Raw genomic sequence first — 23110 nt, 5'->3', positions numbered from 1 at the left:
AAATAATAAAGTAGTGAAAGAAGATATCCTCTTGAGTTTAACTTAATTTTGTTTTCATGTTTAAAATCGTTATGTGGGACATAAATTATTTCATATATATGGTACGATTAATTAAATTACATTTGTCTCACCTTAACTCTTGATGTACGCTTCTGACAATCTAAGATCTAAAACTGCATTTTCTCTTTGACAATATTTCCAAGACAGGGAGGAAAGTGTTAGAAAATTATAATTGATCCAGAAACAAGAAAAAGATACCAAAGGAAATCAAAAAGTAGGATTAAACCTCTATATTGTAAAAGAAAATCCCAATATCTCACAGAAATTATGCAAGTTCCTCTGATTAAAAACTATCATTTCTACAGAACATAAAAATACTTACCATCTTAGACAATTCATCTCTGTATACGAATAGTTTCCCCTTTCAACAATCTGTTGCTCTTGATTTATGTATATTTGTTCTCTATATATATATAACACTGATGTAATCAGAAAATATATTTATTACTGATCAAGAGAGTAGAGATCGGCGACTGTTCTCATCACCTGTACCTGTGTGGTAAGGCACTTGATGTAATGCGCAGTTTCATCCAACAAGTTGCATAAATCCATGGCTTCACCACCTGGAACAAGCTCTCTCAGCTCTTCCGCTTGAACACCCAGCCCACCACCATGGACCCTTTTTTTAGTGGCTCGATGAGATGCCGTGGTAGTGGTACGGGTCTTGACCGACGATCTTCTGCCGAAAGAGGCTAATCGTCCACGGAGTGATCGGGTTCGGAGCCTCCAGAGGGTTGCCCTACTCCAAATTCTCCTGGACCTAAAGTAAGCCATAGACGTCAGCTGCAACCTTGATTCTTCGGTAACGTTGGAAGATCTCCCTGGGAGAAGAAGATGATGAGATGGATTTTCGGGCATTGATTTCGGTAAGAGCACGAAGGAACCTTGTGGTGAACCTGGATTTAAGAGAGCTAGGGTTTAAGTTCTGCAAATCCATATTACTATGAAAATGGAGTAAGTAGGGTTTCTTTTGATATGAGCAGATGGATATTAACTAACGATCGTACGGGGGGCTTCCCTTTTTGGAAGGGACGGGGAAAGAATTGAAGAGGGATTTTGATTTTCTGACACAAGGGGGCCGGTGCTCAGAAATGATCTCTCAAATGATAACTTTTCTCTGACACAGAATCTATAAAGACCAACCAGACAACCAGGAGACAGAGCTGTCTGTTTGGGAATGGGAAATTGGAAATTTTCAAAGAAGAAGAGGGAGGAGGAGATGAATCAACCCCCTTCGGTTATTAGTATTAGAATTATTGTTCCAATGACATGGGTTTTAACCCATTTTCACTCATACAGAATTGGGTTACACGTTTTGGCTTTCGTTCTCAGTTTGGGGGGTTTAGGAAAAGAGATCAGGCGTTGTGGTGGGGCTGAAATAGCCAACCACCATATGAGCGCACATGCTTCCATTCTCCCACTTGGACTGTGGGGCCTCTCTGTATTCGCATTCGCATTGGCCTCCATCCCCCTCTTTTTCTCTCATTTCGTTTTTTAAAGGATTTTTATTTAATTCGATATTAAAAAGTTTGATTTGATTCATAATTTATAAGTTCAATTAAAAAAATATTAAATATACTTTGAGTTATAAAATAGTTTAAAAAAATTAAATTTTTAATAATTAGTAGATTAATTTTTAAGTTCGAGTCGAATTATTCAATTTGTATGATACATCGATATCACATATGAATAATATGTGTATATCAATATGATCATAGAAATTGTTTAACTTTGCATCAATTATTAGCACCATAACATAATAAATATTATAAATAAATCTAAACAAAAATTCAAACAATTCTACTCTATATGTAAAAAAATTTAAATAAAATTTGAGTTATAACTCATCAACTCTAAATCTTTTTATATTTATTTTCTTCAATTATTGTCATGAATATTTATTTAATATTTTCTGTGGTATATGTCGACGGGTATTAATATTTGTGTGTTATGATCATTAATTTCTCCCTAAATTTCCTCCCATTGTTGCCATTTCGGACGAATGAGATTGATGGGATTTTATATTTGTATTCATGGTGGCAATGACAGAGAGAAATAGGACGTGGAATGATGTGTTGAGGTTTGGGATGTCGGCATTCGGACATCACCAACAGATGTAAGATTTTATATAGGATGATTTTTAAAATTTTAAAAATAAGATAAGTTTATAATATTTGAAAAATGATAAAAATAAATTTTTAATAAAAATATATAAAAATTTTAAAATATATAATAATAATAATAATAATAATAATAATAATAATAATAATAATAATAAATCTTTAGGTAAGCGATTCATCACTGACCTCCTTGGTTGATTCCTGCTAATAGTCCAAATCACATAGAATGTACGGAAGGGTCATTCATGCCCATCAATTTCTTCACTCTATCCGTTAATCGGTCCTCTGAAAATTCTCCCTTTTTTGTCCTCATTCACACCATAAAATGGTTTCATTAGAAAGCAGGTTTGACCATTCAATCAACAATGTCTTTATTTTGTTGCCAGATTAATATTATTTTCTCAAGAGAAGGATAAATAATCATTTTGAATTTAAATGGGGGCACTAATCAATTATTTTTTACATTGTAGTCAAGATTTTCAGCATGCATATCTCTAGCTAGTATTTGCATATTGTTGGGCAACTTTGAAGAATATGTTGTAAGAACTTAACATATATATGTTGAAAATATAATGGCATTATTGTAAAAATAAATCATTATTATTGACCGAAAAAATAAAATAATAAAAATTAGGTAGACTTTGTTTGTGTCGTGGAAGAATCATTGCTTTAGAAGTAAAATCGTCTTGATTGATTTAATTACAATGACAACCCACGCAAAGAACAACCTATAAATATTTGAGAAATTCTCCCATTTGACCAGTTTAAAAAACTAAAAACACACTCAAATTCCTCCGAAATATCATACGCATAAATGTATGTTGAATTACAAACCACAAACACAGATTGACGACAACTACGACACGTAAGAAATGTATCCACCAATACTCAATAAAAGAGAGAGAAAAGAAGAGTATTTAAATCTCATCACACTTTTTTCCTGTCCATGTAAGATTCATTGTGTTCTTAACATTTCTAACAATATATGTGTTGGCAGATTGAAGTACATCAATAATTAAGGGAGAGAGCTTGAGAAAATGAAGCATTAAGCGAAGTGAGAATTCTTTACTTACTATTGCAATGATGCCCTTATCATTTTTCAGTTGCACCCTTATCGTTTTAATTTTTTCCCAAATAAATTCAATAGCTACGAGATTTGAGAAGTTGAGAAAATGTCTTTTTTTCTTTTATCGACATTTGACATCTTCGTCTGTTGGTATCACCAAAATGGTCCCATCCTTCTATCGTCTGGTTCAGATTTTTAAGAAAATCTTTAAAATTCTCCATTTTTTTATAAGAATCTTTTTAAACTCCAATCTATATATATTATCTACTGTCAAATTATTATGATATCTCGATTGAACTTTTCTTTCATTTCAGAGTTTAACTTCATCATTTAATCATTAAAAAAATATCTATGATCATCATTATTTGAAAATTGAATTGATATGAATAATTATCTGTTTAATTTTATATATTACTCTCTCTATCCCACTTAAATTATCTTTTATTGATTTTTTCTGGGTCAAAAATTTTTAACTTTGACTCATTATTATTTAATTTTTACTATTAATAAAAATATGAAGAAAAAAAATTAGATCCAAAATAAGATTTAAGTGTTACCTTTTTAAGTAAATGGACTAAATCTCAAAGTTCTCCAAAATACAAGAACTAATGATATTTTTTTAATTAATCACTGGTATCCGATCTATTGACTGATTAATCCAGATCGGGTATTGCAGAGGCGAGGACGACCCTACTAACCCAATTTGATCCATTCACAAATATCAAGATTCGAACTTCTGATATTGATTAAAAGATTTAGTGTCTCATCATACTAGGCTATTGATTGACGGTAATAATGACATATTTTTAAATAAGCATCCGATGATGCCGTAGTTTGCGGGCTTTCTGGATCGCTATCTTCTCCATCTCCCAGTGGTATTGATGTTTCTCCTTTAGTAGAATTCAATCTTTTTATTAATGCAAATATTCCTCCCTGGTCAATTTCCTCGGTAATATTTATTTCAAGTTTTCAACTCTTCGAAACTTGAATGAGATCTAATAAAAAAAATATATAATATCTTATTTAAATTAATAATTTGAAAAATGATAACAAATCGGATATCCAATTACCCGTAAAATTTGGGTACCCGTAATATCTTAATCGGGACCAATCAACCATCTCCAAACTCGGGTATCCAAATTTAAACACCCTAGAAAACAGATACTCAAATAAATGAAAATTATGGAAGCTGAGCTGGCAGGCGTAGGATAGAATTTGGGTTTCTTTTATCATTTTAGGGTTAGCCTTCTAATGGGAAACTAAAGCAGAACATGGGTGGGGCTATAAGCTTTTTGCCTTGCCTACACGTCCATATTTGCATTGTTAATACTGACTTTTGTTACCCTTCAACTTTTCAATTTCATCATTTTGGCCATTAAACTCTTTTTTTTTACTTTTAATCTTTAAACTTTTAATTTTTGTTAAGTTGTCCAAAACCGAAGAAAAAATGGAGTCATAATGTTGACATTAACTTTTTTTTCTCATGCAAGTTTGATCAATTTAACAAAAAAATTAAAATTTTGAACTAAAAGAGAGAAAAAAGTTCAATGGCCAAAATGACAAAAGTTGCGATGTTAAAACCAAAAAAGTGATTATGCCATTTACATTGAAGGGTTCTAGGATTAGACTCTTTAACAACCTCATAATTATGCTTAGTTTCACATTATCACCATCCACATGCTTTGCTTAATATCCTATTATTACTTTTGGGGTATGATTCCAATTGTGTTGTTCTGATTATATTGAAACTCTTTTAATTGTTTGTTTATTGCATTATATAATTATATTCGGGGAACACATTTTATATTAGGAAACGAATTTACAAAATTTCCAGAAGAATGACTGCTCCACCTGCCCCTTCTATTCATCCCTCGTTATATTTGCATAGATGGATCCAACTATTTTATAATGGGACTAATATGAACTTTAAAGTATATTACAGGAATATTTTAACCATTACAAATCACTTTAGATAAGAACCAATAAGGTCATCTCCAACGCATCGTTGGAGTGACATTCATCTCCACTTTGGAGATGATTCTATGCTCCAGCCCATCGCAATTGTTATGCTGAATTGTAGTGTCAGGCTACAGTACACACTACAACTGGTATTGCACTGTAGCTGCGCTATAATTTTTTTTCTTTTGATTTTTGGTTTTTTTATGATTTGAATGTTGAGGATTTTTTTTCTTCTAATTTTTGGTTTTTTTTTATTTGAATGTTGAGGATTTTTTTCTTCTGATTTTTGGTTTTTTTTTATTATATGTAGAGATAGTGTTGGAGATAGTACTGGAGATGAATTACTGTTTCATTTTTAAAGTAGAGATATAGATGTTGTAGACTAGAGATGAGGGCTGGAGATGACCTAAATACAGATAGCTAGAAGAGCATAAGGGAGAAAACGGAAATGATATTCACATATGCATTTGCATTTTTGCAAAATTTGCTTGAAACACCCCGATTTCTGTAATGTCATATAACCACCTTCGCAATCAAATACAATCCAAAACGGGAGTGTTTATGAGAAACATTGAAAAAGGGAAACAAGAGAATGAAACAAAGTTTCAGCACTTCCTTATTCTACTCTACCGACGACTCGGATGCCGAGTCGTCAGTTGTCGAATTAGAAATTGTTTCCACTTGGCTTCCGTTTTCACTATCCGATGCTGCAGATGCTTTCTCTTCAACAGGTTGTTTCAAGAACCAGTACATGATACTCGCCGTCAACGTGAGGATCATCTTTTGATTTACCTGAAATGATGTTCCCAAGCATGATGGAAATGAAAGGAAAGAAATGTATCCAATTGTAAAGTCAAATTCCGTTGATTATCTCATGACTGCATTATGTGTGTGCGCTTTAGAAAAATAAGAGGAAGAAGTTTGCATCGACGGCGAAAAGATACCTCGGTTATGTCTTCGGGAAGCAGAAATATCGAGCATCCAAGCTTCCTCGCAATACTAATGATGTAGGTGGCATTCATCTTTTTCTGCTCATCTGCATTATTCGAAGTTGGAGGAAACATGAGAAATTATTAGCATAAAACCGTATGTTATGCAGGATGCACAAGCTTTAATTAGGTAAAATAAGCCTAATTCATTGAACTAATCAGAAACTTTGAAGAAACTAGCTTGCTGAAGTTGACAACACCAATAGTTCGAATAATGCATAACTTTCACGTGTCGAAAGGGGGGAAAATGGCTAAACTCGAACATAAGAACTTTATCAAAGAATAATGTAACATACCAGTCACTCCTTTAGTAACAAGACTCCAATTTACAGATCTAGGCTGAACAGCCCTTAGAAGCTCAGGAAAAATATGCCATCTGACAAGCTCTGTCCTGTAAAATGGAAATCAATGAGATATATATCCTAGGGCCATTTCATTAAGTCCAGTTGAAGTCCATTCAGGCCCCATTTGATCTTAAGCAATGCTATAGGAGCATACCTTGAAACTGTCCGTGCGACTCGTCTTCCTGAATCACTTACTTTCGTATTAGCCCACCTAAGAATATCAACATCAGTAATTCTTTTCCATGTGAATGGAATCTAGGTTCTTCAGAGTTGAAGAAGTTGAATCTCATCAATTGCCACAAATAAGCTGAACAGAAAAGCAACATTCAATCTGTCAAGACAGGATAAACTAGTTGGCAATGCATGTTCAAGTATGCCAAAAATGTATTCGAAATGCTTTCACAACAGCATGAAAATTCAGATTATCATGGTAGATAACATACCCAATATTAGTTTTTTTTTCCTTGCACAATGTCATTTCCAGCAATATTAACCAGGGAAAATTTATTTGTTTCCCTATTTTAACCACTTGGTTACAGTTTTCTACTTTCTGAATGGCAACTTGATAGGAGGCCTGTTAGCAATCTTCCAATTAACAATTCAGGTGACCTTGTCAAGGGTCTCCAGAAGTATCCACCTGCAGAGGGCCAAAATTAGTCATTCACATACCGGAGACTAATTTATTTGTAAAACATCATATGGTTTTAAAAAAAATATTATAGGCATTTCAATCATTTGAGCTATGTCTCACATAGTTTATTAAAATGTTGGAATTTGAAACTGAAACATAAATAACAGTACAATTTACCTATCGAATAGAGGATCTGATGTTTAGTCATTTGCAAGCAAAACGAAAAGATAAGAAATGCAGATAGCAAAAGCACCACACTGTGAAGCCTATTCCTTTCAAGAGCTCAGGATAAGACCCGTGAAAGAATTTAGCATGATTTATGCATACTTACCGTTTCTGAGATCTTCAAAGACGTTGTCGATGTAGATTGAATTTCCAAGACTATTGATCCAGAAACGAAATACTCGTTCCTCTCTAGAAACTTGGGCATCATCCGGTAGAGTTTCCAGAAAAGATATTTGGTTTGTTTCGGTTGAAAGGCCATTCCTGCAATTAACATATACCAATTACCCATGTTTAGCTTTTATATCTTCAACTCATTATCAGTTATACTTACCGAACAAAAACATCATTAGCCATCAGTTTGTATTCTTCTGCATATGTGAAATATTCAAATAAGTTTGAGTTTTTGACAGTTCACAGTCCTGTCAATTGATCCCACATAGCAGAGTTGACATATTCTACCAGAACTACATGGAGGAAGAAGATGAATGCATTCGCATGGAGAAAAAAACTACCTTTATAACTTGAGAAAAAGCAAGACATGATAAGAATCAAATCAAAACTCATCCATAATCGTTGCGACATGTATGGAAATACCATATAACACAATATAATTGCTCTATAAAAGTTTTAATGAGTTTGAAGTTTTATAGTCCAAAATCCAAATTATTAAGAAGTTCCAAATCATAAAACTTGTGTTAGAAACAATGTCTTAGAAGAAATTAATCTAGCTTTCCCATGCTGCCAAACTGAACATATAACATATGTGAAGGATGATAAAAGTTAACATAGAACCATAAATATGAAAAATACAAGAGAAATTCACTTTATATTTAATTTAGAATCATTGTTGGAAAAAAAGGAGGCTATCAAGTCTCACCTGTGCTGGAAAACATGGGCAACGAAAGCAAGATTAAGATTTGGGGAACCATCGACAATATCCTTTGCAGTTAAGTATCTCTTACATCCCATCCTATCTGCATGTTCAAGAACCAACTTTGCTCTCTGAAATGGATCTTTGACAGCCAATGTATAGGGGTTACTATGCTCAGGTGCAAGAACATTTAGAAGATGCGCATAAGCCTCTGCATCCTGTGGGTAGAATATTATGTAATCAGAAGTGGAAAGAAATAAATATATATTTTAAAAAGGTCTCATGGCAGCTTGCGACAAGAACTATGTCACTTCTTTCATCTACTGTTAGCATAGGGAAATTGAGGAAGCAAAAGAATTAAATATGGTTAGAAATCTCATTTTAAGAATTTAGTTTCACACTAGATTTGATATGGTGATTTTAAGACGTTTAAACTTTGACCTTATGTTAAATGGTAACTAATCAGATAGCATTGCAACATATGAGGAAACTACAAATTCTAAGAGAAGATATTTGAAGGAAAATTTAATGTGCTAAAACGAATTTCTTCCTTACCTTTACATCAGTAGAGAAATTTGAGACTATTTTCTTGTATTGGGATTTCTTCAGTTGAAAATTCATCCACCTCAATAAGATCTTCTCTGGTGGTAACTCTTAACTCTTCCACATCCTGGTTTAGGAACAGGAAAATATTATCAGAGAAGCCTAGAAAAAGCTTGAAGTTCTGTTTGATTTGTTAAAATTTAGAAGGGGGGTGTAATGAAACGCAAATTTCTTGTGGGCATTAATCATCATTCATCACAAAAGATCAGATAGTTTAGCTTCCTAAAAATTGTACTTTTTCTAAAAATATTACTCAAACCAACCTTACTGTCACCACAAGCTCCACCAACTGAGGTGTTTTCTTCAAGTTGAGGTCTGCCAATAGTTGAATCTAAAGTAGCATAACCATTAGCAAGATTAGCCAATGCTATTTATAAGTAGTAAGGTTGCATAACTAATTATTTGATAGATCCAATTACCTTGAATTTGAGAAATCAATCCAAGACAAGATGCCTCTGAAAAGGAGCCAGGTATGATTATTGTCAATAATCACTTGCAAAATCCAAACTTTAAGTAATTACATTCATAAGTGATTCATTTTGGTTTTTATCCATATTCAGCCTGATGGAGCATAAATAGGTTTACGAAAACCACATGAAATTCTTTCACCACACATTCAAAACGAGCTATAAGAACATGAATGGTGACCATTGGAGGATGAGCTCGAACTAGGGTATTAGAGAAAATCCTCTACCTAGTACCTGTCCAAGCCAAGTATAGAAGCACAAGAACAGCTTTTAAGATGACCACAACAAGAGCAATGAAGCATACTTCAAAATAAACTGCCTAGACCCCAAAAGTCATTCTTAAACTTAAATGGTAACCAACCATCAAATAAACTATATTTTAATAACGGAACAACCAACATTATAGTATGTGCATACCCTTCCTTCAATGAAATCTTGTGTCCCTATATTGACTACAGTGCAGCCAATAGCCTTGGCAGAGTTGAGACATAGCGTGTGGTTTTCATTTCTTTCCCATGGATTGAGCAATCTCTTAGTATTAATAGCCCTTTCATCAATCGTGCCCGGAACTGCTACATTTATAAGCTTGCTGCATTTGTTTTGCATAAATGCTTCAAATTTTTTGCATCACGTAAGCCTAAATTCAACAGCTTAAAAATTTATAAGAGTCACTTACCAAAGAAGAACGCCATCTTTAACAATCTCAAAGAGATCATTGGAGGAAGGATCAATGGGTAAGTATTTGTTTAAGAATCCATCTTGAGCAAGATAATTATTGATATGGGCAACGTAGGATGCCTTTTCAGATTCGCTAATGGTGTGAAGCAGAGTAGTTGTAGCTGCCTTCAGGAATGCTGACGAATTCTTTGCAGGACTTCCTGTTCTTGAACTTGCATGTGCATGAAGTTTCAAATAAACCTATTCAAAAAATCAAAATCCCAAATAGTTGAAAATAATATATATCTAATTTAAGTGGATCATTTGCTTTTCTCCTCCAAGTCTTGGTTAATCTTCTAAACATCTTAAAAAGTTCTTTTATGTTCCGAACAACAAAATCTATACGTGTATACAGAATTAGATTAAAGAATGAATGATTTAGTGCTACTTTCTTCGATAATAAAAGAAAACCGGAAAAGAGAAAAATAACTTTTTTCTGAAAAGTTAATTTGAAATATTGCTATAAAAAACAAAGCAATCCAAATTCATTTTGTTTCTTAAGCCAAACATATTTAGTAGGGAAAATAAAGGAATCAAACAAACAAAACAAAAGAGCTTAACGGGAAGAAAACAGATGGATGAAACTCAAAGTAAAGAAATATCAAGTGACCTTCAAAAAGAACTCAAAATCGACTTCATCGTTCGATTCAGGATACAAATCAGCATAATCCAGCTCGTTCTGTTCACTCAGATTCTCTCCCACAACTTTCAACCTCGACATTCTCGATGCTAAGTCTCCCACCGTTAGCTTCCCGCCCTCTCTTCTCATACTAATAAACTGCAACAACAAAAAAACGTTAGTAGCTATGATCAAAACAGATTCGTAGATTAAAAGAATAAGAAGAAAATCAAATGATTATCAAGTTACATGAGTTTTAAAACTCCGGAGCTCGACTTGAGTAAACTGGTTTTGCAGCGATGGATCTGAGACCAAAATGCCAACGTAACCAGCCATTGGATCAAAATCTAATAACTGATTGATTAATTTCGTTCGAAGAAATGTTATTGGATTGTTTATATCTCTATGTATCTTCTTGATTTGCTTCCCTTTTGAGCTAAGAGATATAAATTCTATGAAGAGGAAGGGGAAGTTAACTGTTGGAATGGTACGGAATTGCAGCTGTCAATAGTTCAAAGTTAGTCTCTTGAGAATTCACATTATGACAATTTTGTCCCTTCCTTTTTTTCTATTTTTTTATTTTTGAAAAATGAGTGGTGAGTGTGGCCATTTGCCCCTTTTACCTTCAACAGCGCAATATTGCTTTCGAGAATCCAATTTTATTACAATAAGTTCGGTTTTAAAAAAGTACATCGCAATTTTTTTAATACTCCTGAGTTATTTCACAATTTGCTTTTTAAATTTAGTTTTCAGTTTGAAGTGTCCGACTGCTCATGCTACCTTTTTTTCCCATATGATTTACACACTAGTAGTGACCAGCTGATGTATATACGTTACATTCGGTTATATTTTATATTTTATTTTTCAATATTATATAAGTAGGAATGAATATGAGATCTAGATTTAACGAGTTTTTATTTAAACCTATAAATTTAAGTTTTTCTCAAAAATGGGTTCGGCTTGGGGTGAATTGAACTTTGGGAGAGTGCTAATCAAGTTCGGATCCAAGTATAGTTTAAGATAAAAATATCCTATCTATAGGGTCAAGTTTTTTCCTTTAAAATTAAAATTGGTTTGACTTGGGTCAAGTTTTGAGAGAGTGATAATGAATATGAAATCTAGATCCGACAAATTTTGATATGAACTTGTAAAACCAATTTTTTTACTAAGAAATAGGTTAGGGTTAGGGCTAGGGTTAGGGTTAGGTTTTGGAAAAGTGAGAATCGAATTTATTTGAAGTAGGGTTTGGGGTAAAAATATCATATTTATAGGGTAGGTTTTTGTCTAAAATTGAGTTCAAATCAAGGTGCATGGATTTTGAGAGAGTAATGATAGAGTTCGAGTCGGAGTATGGATTAGGATTCTACCCGTTCCGATCCGACCTAGAATTTAGAATCATCATCGATCACGGCATCAGATGTTGTGAACTCCAATATTTCCCACTAGCTGCTTTCAAGCCTCCTAATTTTGAATTGATCTATGTTTCATAAAAATAAACGTCTCAATGTCTATAAATATAGGTTAAAATAGTTTGCCTCCTTTTGATTTCGATCTCCTCCCTCCATTGTTAAATCAGACCATGAATAGAACTATATTGTTTTCTTTCCAAGAGGAATCTATTCATTATTAGGATAATCTAAAACATTGATCTTCAAAAATTATCATGATAAAAAGTTGAATTTCTTTTTTCTCTTCTCTGTTGTTCTATTTTTTTAGGATTTTGTTTCTTTTCTCTAACTTCTTTTTGTACGTTTATTATTTTTTGGTAGGCTTTTTTTTATTTAGTTATTTAAAGTTTTGAAATGATATCGATTCGGGTAAGATAAGGGCAAACTTTTACCCCCAATTTTTGGGTATGATTCGGAGGGAGTGAAACTCATCTAAAACGATTCGGGTATTTGATTAAAGTATATATTTTTTGAGTCAGAACAACTAAAATCTAAACTAATTCGACCTATATTCATACCTAATTATTTGTTAACTAAAAATATTTCTTTTCAAAATTAATGTAATCATTCTTTTTAATGTATATATTTTTTATGCAATATCATTAGGGGTGTTCAAACGGTTAATTCGGTCACCGATCGAACCGAATTAACTATAACCGAATTAACCGAACTTTTTTTCTTTAACCGTTAACCGAATCAAAATTTATTTGAAAATTATTAACCGAACCGAACAAATTTCGGTTAATTCGGCCAATTTTCGAATTAACCAAAATTTTTTAAACTTTTCTAATTTATATAACAATTGAATATTTTTTAATTTAAAAAAAAACAATTTACGATTAGTTTAAATAATATCTAGATTTTTAATTAATTAATATTGATTTAGGTTTAAAAGTTATTGGATCTTAAATTATTAATTGAGTTTTAAATGGTTTAGGCTGAGCTTATATGTTATATATAAATATATTTAAAATTTAATTTCGGTTACTTCGGTTAATTAACCGATTTAGAACCGAATTAACTGCTAATCGGATCCTAAAAAATTATTTACCATTCTCCGACCGAACTAATTCAATGGCCGACTGAATCAATCGAACTAATTCGGTTCGATCAGTTAATTCAGTTAAAACTGAAAAATGAACACCCCTAAATATATGTGATATCCATACTCTTTCCTTAAAATATATTTAGTATTTAACGTGTTTGATCTCATGTCCTCTGATATATTATATTCATAATAAAATTAATTGAATTAAACTCAATCGATAAAATTAATTTCAGTTTCTAAAAATATTAAAATTAATCAAAATAAAATTAAGTATCGTAGCTAATAGTACAAAATCGCATGATCATATAATAAAAATGATACGAGAGGAGGGGAAAGATAAATGAAGCATCATTCTGGTTTCCTTTAATGAAGATGACATTAATGGTTTTAAATAATTTATATATTTATCTTAATGTAATTAGAATTTAAAAGGGATTAGGTATCAACCCTTAACAACTAAATTTGAATTGGAGGTTTATTACACAAGTAGTAGAATTCTAATTTAAACTTCAGTCCCATGCTGTCTTGTCCCGAACTAAAACAGTAAATATTTTTTATTATGAATAAAAAAATGTAATTTTCACTTTCAGCATCATATTTAGTATGAGTAATTTTTTTTTAATTTTTGAATTAAATTTAGAATTTTCAGGGCAAGTACGGACATTTTGTTTAGAAATCTTTAATTTTGAAATTTTTTTTCGTGTGATTTACAAAAACAAAAAGGATTAGTGTCTCAAGAGAAAAAGAAAAAATAATTAATGGATTGTGAACTGACACAAGAAGATATAGGAAATAGTGCACATGTTCATGGGACATGCATAAGATATGACAGTGATGAAAGATGCTGAAGAAGCACAAACTTTGCCATCTCATATGGCGTGGGACAACTGAACAACCCACTCTAACAATAATAATTCATAAAAAATTGTGAACTTTTTCTTATTAGATATAATCTTTTTATTTAGGATAAATTACACTTGCACATATAATTTTTGTGTGTCTCATTTTAGTCCCAAATGAAAATTATTTAAAAGAATGTGAAATTTTGATAGTTAAGTGGCATATCCATATAAAAAAAGGTTAAACTAAAAATCATTTTACATCAACAAATCAAGTTTCACAATATTCTAATAAAATCATCTTATCATTTTTAAATATATATATATATATATATTAATTAAAATATTTAGTAATTTTATTAATGCAAATTATATATCAAAATATCAGCAAAACTTTCGAGATAATGTTCTCGAATTTTTTATTTAACGATATAACGTACTTCCAAGATTAATTGCTCAAATAGGGCGAATTGCACAGTGTTGGCCGTAGGTCGTCATGCCATCCGAGCGACCTAAGGCGTGACAACTTCCCAGCATAGGTCGCCATGCCCTCCGGGCGACCTTGTAGGTCGCCATGCACGCCAGGCAACATGGTAGGTCGCCATGCACGCTGGGCGACCTTGTCCTGTGCCCTGCTCCCCGCTGCATGCTCGTCTGCTCCCCACTGCATACAGGCGACCTCTTCTGACGTGCATGGCGCATGAGGGAGACAGGGGTGAGGGAGGCAGAGCCACCTTTGTCGTGATTTCAGCAGAATCACGGAGGAGTTCGAGCCGTTTGCATGGCGACCTACAAGGTCGCACCGAGTGTATGGCGTCCTATGATCTCGTTTGGCTTGCATGGCGACCAATCCATGCACTGTATAATTCACACCATTTGGACAATTATTTCTTGGACAACATTATCACGTGAATTTTTTTTTTCCACAGTAATATCTCGTGAGTTTTGCCCAAAATATCATACTAGAAAAAGAAAATTTTACAAATTCTTAAAATTCATCTGTTCACATAAAAATTTTACATCGATAATAATGTTATCTAGAATTGTGTCTAAACTTTTCGTTTTATATATGAAAATTCAAGAACTCATATAATAAATATATATATTTGAAAAAAATTATAAATATACATTGAATTGAAAAATATTTATAAAAAAGCATTTTGAAATGAAATTAAAAGTTGAATATTTGATAATTTGATTGAATTATCAACTCAAAGAAGATGGATAACCAAACCATAAAACCATAAAGGATTATTTGTAAATAAAATGGATTTTCATTTATTTAAAATAAAATAATACAAAAATAAATTTCCATTTTTAATAAATATATTTAATAATTTATAAATTTTAAAGAATATATATATTTTATAATATAATTAATTTTAATAATTTATTATATACATTTTCTAAGAGTTCAAATTTAATAATTTAATATATATAAATATATTATATTTTATATATAAATATATTTTTTGTTTTTTAATAATTTTTGGGGGTCATGGTCTCCAGTAGCACTTTATACGTTCTACCCCTACTCTCTTATGAGTATGTTGTTAAAGTTAGGCAAAAGGGTAACTTTAGCCTCTGTAGTAGACTCAATTTATCACTTTCGCCCCAATCGTATTTTTTCATCAATTTAGTCCTCGAAGTTGCTCAATTGCATCATTCTATAACCCTACCCCTAACTTAGAACCCTAAATTATAATCCCTAAACCATAACCTTATTACCTCTAAAAACTAACTTAGGCACTAAACACTAACTTAGAGTTTATAATTTTGGGTTTTAAGTTAGGAGAAGGGTATATAATGATGCAATTAAACAACTTTGAGGTTAAATTGATGCGAAAATATGATAGGGGCGAAAATGATAAATTTGGTCTACTACAGGAACAAAGGTGACCCATAACCCTTAAGTTATTTTTGTACATACTCTTGTTTTGTTGTAATATCAACTCCTTACTATGAAATTTTGGTTTGAATCTTAACCTAATGTTGTTATTCCCTTATCAAGTCTTAGATGAATTTTTGGTTATCTTGATCCATTTTTAGTGTTTCTTTGAATCTTAGCCAAAGTTTTTAGATGTGTTTTAAAATTGAATTTATCATATGGCTTCGATAATTTAAAGAGTATTGTTCTTTTTAGAGGTCTTAAGTTCAAATAGTTATGTTAGTAGGATGGATATATATTACCAATAATTAAAAATTTATGAATATATATTATATTGTAATTATTCACATTATTTTTTAAAAAATATGTTTTCAAATTTAATAAATTTCCCTTAAAAATACCTTTTTATTTATTACTAAGTGAGTTTAATTTTGTAGACACTCATTTTCGTCCATAATTTTTTTACATATATATCTATATATATACATATATATATTATATAGTTTGCAAATGGATTTTGAAAATATGTATATAATAAGTTTTTAAAATTTTGAAAACTATATAATATATAGTTTTGAAAACATTTTAGAAAATATATATATTATATGGGTTTTAAAATCATTTTTGAAAACTTATATAATATATAGTTTTTTTAAAACATTTTTGAAAACATATAATATATAATTTTTGAAAACATATAATATATAAGTTTTGAAAACATTTTGGAAAACATATATATTATATAGTTTTTAAAACATTTTTTGAATATATATATAATATATAGTTTTTAAAAATATTTTTTTGAAAATATATTATTTTGAAAAATATTTTTTAGGGTTTTAAAAACATTTTTAAAGCATTTAATATATATATATATATATATATTTTTTATTTTATTTTTTATTTATTATGTTTTAGCAGGGTCTGAATGAAAGGGTCCACGTCTGGTCCAATAGGCCCAATCAGGTAGCCTGACCCAGCAGACCCGATTGGGCCCAAATGCATTAGGGTTCCCACAGTTAGTAAGGCACCGCACAACAAAGAGGTCAAGGGTCAAGTTCGAAATGGCCGGTGGAAATCCCGGGACTGACCCATCCCGGGATGATCGACCACAACAGCCAACGAGCCCCGTATTTCGAAACAGATGAACGACCGGTGGTGGGTATAAATACTCCATCACATCACAGAACCGGGGGACATCAACACAACAGAAATAGAACCCGCGACCAACATCGAGCACAACGATACCAACAACAGGATCGAAACACAAGCAACCCAAAAACATAGCCAACAAAATACACAACCATCAACAAAAAAAACCATATCAAAGCAACATAAAAAAAGTGAGCAAAACCAAATATCATCAACACCACGGGAAGCAACCGCAAACTAAAAGAAGGCCTTTGGTTTTTGCTTAAGAGAAGGAAAGCCACCGAAGAACTGAAAAGTCACACAAAAGAACAGTAAAGGTTGCAACTTTTTGTTAGATCTATGGCGGGGAAGTGTTTTTTTGGGTGTTTGGGCTTCGGTTTTGGGTGTGAGACGTTGAGACGAGCTTTTGGGTGAGTTTAGATTTTTTTGGCAACCGAAGGTAGTGGTCGGAGCGACGGCCAGCTTCCCATCGGTGGGAACTAGCTAGAGAGAGGCGATATAGATTTTTTTTAGAGAGAGAGGGGGAAAATGGAAAATGAAGAAGGATGAGTGATTTGGGGGTGTTGTGGGGTTATATTAAAACTACGTCATTTTGGCAACTTAATTTTTCATGTTTTTGAACAAAAGGGTAAATTTCCTTTTTGGTCCCTCCTGCTTTATAAGAACTTATTTTTCCCTTAATTCGAATCTAACCTTGATTTTTCTTTTAATTTTGTCCCCTAATTTCATTTTCTTTTAAATTAGTCCTTTTTTTCATTTTCTTTTTGATATTTTTTTTAAATTCTCGTATATATATAGTTTTATCATTCAACATTTTGATGTTTTCGATATAACAAATTAAGTTAAATGAATTATAAGATTTACAAAGATTTTCTAAGTATATCGATATAGTTATTCGAATATCAAAAATTACTCCAAGTCTTTCAAAGTTCATTTTAATCCTTACTAAAGTGTAAAAAAATGTTTTAATCTTTTAAACAAATTTACAAAGTATTTTGAGCCTTAATCGAGCCAAAAAGCATTTCTTAATAAATCTCAAATCAAAATGGGCAGATTGCCCAGAGGGAACCGATTCCCCCCAGGGGTACCGATTCCCCCTGAATGGTTTGGCTTCGAGAAATAATAGATTGCTCGGAGGGAACCGATTCCCCCCAAGGGGGTACCGATTCCCCCTTGTTTAACGGTTGAAATATTTAATTTTTACACTACAGGAACTGATTCCCTATGAGGGGGTACTGATTCCCCCCACACTCCAACAAGTTTTATTAATTGTTTTCACAATTAAATGGCTCTATTGACTCCACTAATCATCCCCAACATTCAGAATTAATTGAAGGAGTATTTAAACAAGCTTAGAAGCCATTGATCAACAACAAGAAACAACAATCTACAAGAATCAAGAGAGAATCAAAGAGAAAGCATCAAACCTCAAGTTTGGGCACTTTCAAACCTATTTTCATTCAATATTCATTTTTTCTTTCAAGAACACTTATTGTGCTCAATTGTATTATTCTTGAGTATTTTTTCTTTGTTCTAGAATTGTGCAAACACATTTTCCTTGTGAGGTTTTCATTAAGTTTGCAAATTTGTAATATTCTCTTTGAGAAAGAGTGTTCTCAATAATTGGGGTATATTCTTGAGGGAGTTGTAAGGTTATCTCTCTAGCCTCGAAAGAAAGAACAAATTAGTGAATTTGTTGGAAAATCCTTAGTGTGGATAGCTAAGGTAGTGGACGTAGACTTTGGTTGAGAAAGTTGAACCACTCTAAATCGCTGTACAATTACTTTCAATTTTCTGCAAAAACTTCCACCAAATTTTTAATTGCCAATTCACCCCCATCTTGGCCAATTCCATCGATCGATTAACTCAAAAATTGGTATCAGAGTCTCACTCATTTGAAGCTTTAATTGCCTCTTGAGTCGATTCGAGAAGAGTTACATCGATATTCATGTCATCAATGGTCGGCGGTTCAAACTCCGACTTCGTTCTCGATTCAATGCACGTCAACAAGCCTCCTTTCTTCAATGGAACTAACTATGCCTATTGGAAGAATAGAATGATGTACTTCATTCAAGCAAGTGACATAGGAGCATGAAATGTCATAGAAGATGGATACATCAAACCTTCCACTCACCCAAGATTGTGGAGTAAAGGAGAGACAAGAATGTTCCAGCTCAACTCCAAAACCATACATATTATTTTTTATGCTCTTCGACCAGATGAATATGGAAGAGTTTCATCTTGTACAACTGCCAAAGAAATATGGGACAAACTACAAGTCATTCATGAAGGCACCGATGAGGTAAAAAAATCTAAAATTAGTCTTCTAACTCATAGCTATGAAAATTTCAAGATGAAACCGGATGAAGACATCAAAGCTATGAAGGATAGATTTTCCACGATTGTCAATGGTCTCTAATCATATGGAGAGATCATTCAAAATGAAAAGCTTGTAAGGAAGTTGGTTTCCTCACTTCTAAAATCGTGGAAATCAAAGAACACGATAATCATCGAGGCTAAGAACTTAAAGTCCTTAACCCTTGAAGAACTAATCGGTTTACTCTTCACTCATGAAATGATACTTCAAGATGAGGTATACCTCGATAAGATTGATGAGATACCAAATGAGAAGGAGAATAAAAAGAACGTTGGGGTTGCTCTCAAATCCACAAAAGACGAGAGTGATTCGGATGAAGACGACGATGACAAGAAAATGATATTATTTTCCAAACGGTTCAGAAAATTAATGAGGCTCAACCGAGGAAGAAAATTCAAACGAAATGAAGGCTTCAAAATTGAACCAAAGGAGAATGACCCGATCATTTGCTACAAATACAAAAAGTCAGGGCATGTCAAATAAGATTGACCTCAATTAAAGAAAAAGGGTCAATCAAAGAAGAATCACAATGCTCATGTAGCTACATGGAGCGACGAAGAAGGCTCCGATGAAGAGGGATAAGAAGTAGCAAACTTGTGCTTGATGACTATTGGGGAAAACTCTCAGGTAACCTCTAACTTATTCGATTTGGATGATTTATCTTATGATGAGTTATTAGAGGATTATAATGGGTTGGCTTCAGATTATAAGACTCTATTTTCAAAATACAAAAATGATATTTCAAAATTGAAAAATGAAAACAGTCTTATGTCCAAAACCATCAAGGAGCTTGAAAGTAAGATTAAATAATTGCAAATCAAAATTGATGATTTTGAAAAGAAAAATAATGATTTGCATAACTTACTTTCAAAAGTTCATGATGATCATCAAAAGAAAATTGATGATCTTAAAGCTTATTTTGATAAAGTTTGAACAAAACGTTTTGGAAATAGAGAAAGTTCAAACTCCAACTTTGTTAGAAAAAGTTTTAAAAACTATAATCATAGAGGTCCCCGAAGAACCTCTAATGGAAAAATCGTTAGAAGTATATGGGTTCCTAAAGAACTCTTTACTACTAAAGATAAAGATATCCTAAACAAATGGATACCTAAGGGGACTAGGATTTTGGAAACTAATGAATATGGACCCAAAAGAATTTGAGTACCAAAAATAAAAAAATTAATCTATGTTTGTAGGGAAAGGAGTATTGCTACAAGGCACATGAAACAAACTCAAACTCATGGTACCTTGATAGTGGATGTTCAAGACACATGATCGGAGACAAGAGCCGATTCATAGAGCTTAACGCCAAAAATGGAGTAGAAGTGACTTTTGGTGATAATTCAAAAGGTCACATTGAAGGTATAGTCATTATAGGTAATACCTCTTCCATACAAATTAAGAATGTTTTATATGTGAATGGATTAAAGCATAATTTATTGAGTATTATTCAATTGTGTGATAAGAGATTCAATGTCTTGTTTGAAACTAATGGTTGTAAAGTCATTGACATTGTATATAATCAGATTATGCTTGTTGGTCATAGAATAGGAAACATATATATGGTGCATTTAGATTCTATAGATGTGACTAATTTATGCCTAGTTGCTAAGGATGAGCATGATAGTTGGTTATGGCATAGGAGACTAGGACATGCTAGTATGAGTGTTTTGCAACGACTAATTCAAGGAGACTTAGTTAGAGGGTTGCCAAAGCTAAAATTTGATAATGATAAAATCTATGATGCTTGTGCTAAAGGAAAACAAAAGCGAGTTTCTTTTAAATCCATTATTGACGTATCCACTAGTAGAGTATTACAATTTATCCATTTAGATCTTTTTGGGCCATCTAGAACTACTAGCTTGGGTGGAAAACAATATGCATTTGTATTGGTAGATGACTATTCTAGATATACTTGGGTTCTATTCTTAAGTACTAAAGATGAAGCATTAGAAAAATTCATCACGTTTTCAAAAGTAATCCAAAAGGAAAAAGATTACTCTATAACTAGTGTTAGGAGTGATCATGGAACTGAATTTGAAAATCTTGGATTTACTGAATTTTGATATTCTAACGGTATTAGCCATAATTTTTCAGCACCTAGAACCCCTCAACAAAATGGAGTTGTTGAGAGGAAAAATCGAACTTTAGAAGAAATGGCTAGAACCATGCTTTGTGAAAATAATTTGCCAAAATATTTTTGGGCAGAAGCCAAAAATACCACTTGTTATGTTATTAATCGAGTAATGATTAGGCCTATTTTGAAGAAAACTCCATATGAACTTTTTAAAAATAAAAATTCTAACATTAGCTAGTTTCATCCTTTTGGATGTAAATGTTTTGTTTTAAACAACGGTAAAGACAATCTTGGCAAATTTGATGCTAAAAGGGATGAAGGAATTTTTTTGGGTTATTCCTTAAATTCTAAAGCTTATCGGGTATTTAATAAAAGAACTTTAGTTGTAGAAGAGTCTATACATGTTGTTTTCGATGATAATCCCCTTCCGAGGAAGGATTCTTGTGTGAATGATGATATAGGTATTATCAACATAAATGACGTTGGACATGACGTTGGAGAACCATCATCAAAGGAAGAAACGAAAGATGAGGAAACTCAAGATCCTCTCGAGAATCCAACCATTGAAGAAAGGGAAGTATCTTACCCAAGGGAATACAACTATGTCAAGGATGGTGAAATAATAGGTGGTCCATCCAAAGGGGTAACAACTCGATCTTCTCTTAGAAATATTTGTAATTATGTTGCATTTATTTCATGCATAGCGCCTAAGAATATTAAATAAACATTAAATGATGAACATTGGATTATGGCGATGCAAGAAGAGTTAAATCAATTTGAGAGAAGTAAAGTATGGACATTAGTTGAAAGGCCTAGTAATAAGTCTAATGTAGGTACTAGATGAGTATTTAGAAATAAGCTTGATGAAAGTGATAATATAGTGAGAAACAATGCTAGACTTGTTGCTCAAGGGTATACTCAAGAAGAGGGCATAGACTATGATGAAACATACGCTCCCGTAGCTAGGATGGAAGCAATTAGAATGTTATTAGTATTTGCATGTTTCAATGAATTCAAATTATATCAAATGGATGTTAAAAGTGTATTTTTAAATGGTTTTATAAAAGAAGAAGTGTATGTTGAACAACCTCCTGGTTTTGAAGATTCAAAATTTCCAGATCATGTTTTTAGATTGACAAAAGCTCTTTATGGTTTAAAACAAGCTCCTAGAGCTTGGTATGAAAGATTGTCAAACTTTTTAATTGAAAAAGGTTTTTCAAAAGGGAAGGTTGACACTACATTGTTTTTAAAGAATAAAGGTAAAGATTTATTAGTAGTTCAAATTTATGTTGATGATATAATATTTGGTTCTACTAATGATGTTCTTTGCCAAGAATTTTCTAAGCTAATGCAAAGTGAATTCGAGATGAGCATGATGGGGGAGCTCTCATTTTTCTTGGGACTCCAAATCAAGCAAAGAAAAGATGGCATCTTCATCAATCAAGCTAAGTACGTCAAAGATATGCTCAAGAGGTTTGGACTGGAAAACGGGAAGCCTCATGCCACTCCAATGAGCTCATCAACAAAGCTTGACAAATATGAAGGAAGTAAATGTGTGGATGTTAAATTGTATAGGTCAATGATTGGCTCTTTGCTTTATCTAACCGCAA

General features: G+C 32.4%; 2 pseudogenes; both read right to left on the bottom strand.

Moving 5' to 3' along the window:
* Nucleotides 1-315: 315 nt before the first annotated feature.
* Nucleotides 316-1385, bottom strand: LOC120139049 (annotated as a pseudogene).
* A 4256-nt stretch (nucleotides 1386-5641) lies between these two features.
* On the bottom strand, nucleotides 5642-11185 carry LOC120139058 (annotated as a pseudogene).
* Between the last annotated feature and the right edge of the window lie 11925 nt (nucleotides 11186-23110).

This window comes from Hibiscus syriacus, unplaced genomic scaffold (assembly GCF_006381635.1).
Source record: "Hibiscus syriacus cultivar Baekdansim isolate YM2019G1 unplaced genomic scaffold, ASM638163v2 tig00110721_pilon, whole genome shotgun sequence".
In the NCBI taxonomy this organism is placed as follows: domain Eukaryota; kingdom Viridiplantae; phylum Streptophyta; class Magnoliopsida; order Malvales; family Malvaceae; genus Hibiscus; species Hibiscus syriacus.
Note: the sequence above shows the minus strand (reverse complement) of the source record. Positions and strands in the feature narration are given on the sequence as shown.